Here is a 3,267-nt window from a genome sequence, read left to right as displayed (position 1 = left end):
CTAGTCCCTGGCACTCAAGTAACCCAAGGGGCTGCCCTAGGCCACCGGCCCCAAACTGCAGCCCCTGGAGGACACTCTGACCACACGCGCTTACTGTGCCACAGCCACAGGGTGAGCAGCTGCGGAGAGACCGAGAGGAAACAGCTGGCCCCTTGCACAGTGGGGGGTGCGGGATACTCCATCATGGCGGTGGGTGTGGGTAGTGGCGCATCACCAGAAAGGTGTGAGCCCGCACCCCTAAATCATACACAGTGTTCTCAGGCCCTCCCTGGTGGCGCAACGGGTTAAAGCACAGCACTGAGAAGCTAAAGCCACTTCTGCCTGAGTTCGATCCCCGCCTGCCCCGGAGGTGACCACATGGCGTGGCAGACCTCTCCTGACCCGCCCGCTGCTCCCCTCAGCAGTGTACTTCGTCGATCTGCCTGTTCTGCTCCCCACTCTGTCTCTGGTGAATCCTCTCACCGCCCCTGAGCCTCTGGCCTGTACCCCCATTCAGTATGTACAAATAAATCTTAATAAAAAAAATCATATACAGTGTTCTCAACCAACGTAATACTCAGTTAAAAATCAGCACAGCGGGGCCCGCCCTGGTGGCGCAGCGGGTTAAAGCGCAGCACTGTGGAGCTCGCCACAGCCGCTTGGTGTAAGTTCCATCCCCGGCCAGGGAGTGACCCACAGGGCGCGGCAGACCTCTCCTGACCCGGCCGCTGCTCCCCTCAGCAGAGTGCTGCGTGGATCTGCCTGTTCTGCTCCCCGCTCTGTCTCTGGGGGATCCGCCCTACACCTCTGGCCTGTACCCCAGTTCTGTGTGCATAAATAAATTAAAAAAAAAATCAGCACAGTGTTAAAAAAACAAAAGTCTGGTTCTTTCCAGTTTCAGCCCCAGACGAGGAGCGCAGACTCTCAGCACACTGTCCTCGGCGTCCTGTCTGGCTCTCAGCTCCCTGAGCCACAGGACGAGCCTGTCCACGGCCACCACGCCATCACTGGTGGGGGGGGTGGCGATGGAGACAGTCACAAGGACAATGTCCCCTTTCTGGAGGGGCCTCCGTGCTGTTTAGGGGTGAAGCATAATGGACAAAGCTGCTTCCACAGGAAGATGAGGCAGTGGGGCCCCGAGAAACCATTTGAAGGGGCCTTCTGCTCTGCGCCTCCAAGGAAGCTCATGACATACTCTTCCCTGCCTCTATGGTTTCTTTGATAAAAAGAAAAAAATCAGAACCTTGGTCAACCCCTTCCCCGCCTCTATGGGGCGCGGGCTCGGCACTGGCCGTTCCCATCTCTCTGGAGGCGGTTACGCATTCAGCTTCTGATCTTGTTCATGGTGTTCACCTGTGAAAGTTCTGATTCGCACTCAAGGTCAGCACGGGGGCAGCCTTGCCCAGAGGGGCCGGCCAGAGTGCATTCCTGGGCATTTACTCCCTAACACCTACATTTACCATGTCACCACCTCAGCAAGCCAGGCAACCTCCAGGGCGCTTCATCCAGAGAGAGATCCCCCAGAGGGCTCTCGGGGGTCCCCAGGCCAGGCCCCCCCTAAGCCAGAACCCGCTGTCCCTCTGAACAGTTTCACTGCTAAGAGATACCTTCAACCAAAGGTGCTAGGCGAGAGGCTGGGTGGTCAGGTTTTCACAACACATTCTCTCTTTTTAAAGATTTATTTGCTTATGCATATAAGAACTGGGGTACAGGCTAGAGGTGGGGAACAGTGGGGGGGGGGCGGGTTGAGAGGGTTCACCAGAGAGTGTGGAGCAGAATAGACAGACTGATGAAAGGAGCAGTGGGTGAGACCGGAGAGGTCACCTCCTTGGTCAGCACCCACCTCATGCTGCAGTGGCTGTGGCCAGCGTCACAGTGCTGCGCTTCAGCCCCTTGCGCCACCAGGGAGGAGGGCCCCACCAACACCCTCTTAATAAATCTCTTACAGTTAAGGTTTGCCCTAACTGCTGGATGGAGAATGTTCTGGAGATGTCCTCTCTGTCCCCTTTCCTTGGCACCTGCCTCTGCACACAGCTTCTGCCCCACCGCCCAGACCAGCCGCAGGGGCCAGCTAACTGGTAGTACAAAGTCTTTCAATGACTTCCTGGAAGAGCTGACTTGGTTGGAACCTTCTAGAGAGCTTCACCAGGGACAATAAAGAGAAAAATGAACGCTTGAACCACTTAAACAGTACCGATTTCCACCCCTTCAACTCCCTGCTGTCCAGAATCTCTGGTCACCACCAGTGAGACCCCTCTAGGACTAGAGCTACGTTGGCACCTCCGTTAGCAAGGTCAAATAGTCCAAAAGATTTCCATAGGGAAGCCCGCAATTACACATCAATCTGACTCTGGCAAGCCCAGCTTTGAAACAAAGGCTCTCCACCAGGGCAGCCTGCTTATTCAGGAGCCTCAGGCTTCTCCCGCGGTCCAGGCAAGCAAGGCATTTGGAAACAGGAGGGCAAACCGCAAGAGTTCTTGCGTCCAATAAACTCAACTCCAGGAGAACAGCCTCCCATTGTAGGGGAAAGTACAGCCGCGGGTGGGTGGCTTCCCTTCACACACTTCATCCCGCTGACTGGAGACCCCCACGTCTGACCCCGACACTCAGAAAATGAACAACCTTAAAAAAAAAAAAAAAAAACAGCTAGCCCACGGGGATTACAACCGAGACGGAAAAAGACTGAAATAGTTTATGTAAAAATAAACTATCATTAAATATGTAGATGGAAGAATAAGCAAGCACGCGAGAGGACACAGAAACAACAGGTGGGTCCGGCTGAAAGGCATGCAGAGAGAGCCTCACTGCAGTTCTTGCAACTTCATGTAATTTTCAAAATTACATCAAAATTAAAAGTCGCAAAACATTTTAGAGGCTCTGAAAAGTATTAAACTTTGAAAGGGGAAGAAAAACAAACCCAGCTCCAGATCCAGTGTATTTGCTCCGGGCGCAGTAAGTTGGCCAAGAGAGGTGTTAAAAAAACACCCCCCGCAGGATGTACCTGCAGAAGGTTCTGTGGGCGGCCCAGGTTACCTTGGGCCTACAGGGCGCCGAGCCAGAACACTGCGCAATCAGACAGACAGACAGACAGGCAGGCAGCGACGCCTCCCCCAGGCTCACCAACGGCTTCCAAGAAACCCACGTTCCTAAACGGGCAAACGCCAAGCAGGCTTGCTGACTGCCGTGCAGCCCTGGGTCCCCTAAAACCAGGCCTGCTTAAAGTGAAAAGCAGAATTCCCCACAAGTTAGCCGCTGCCGAGGGAGACCCCCGCCCCCCCGACCCCCCCA

This window comes from Condylura cristata, unplaced genomic scaffold, assembly GCF_000260355.1.
Source record: "Condylura cristata isolate star-nosed mole 26May11 unplaced genomic scaffold, ConCri1.0 scaffold00010, whole genome shotgun sequence".
Lineage (NCBI taxonomy): Eukaryota > Metazoa > Chordata > Mammalia > Eulipotyphla > Talpidae > Condylura > Condylura cristata.
The sequence above is the reverse complement of the archived record's forward strand: the minus strand, read 5'-3'. Positions refer to the sequence as shown.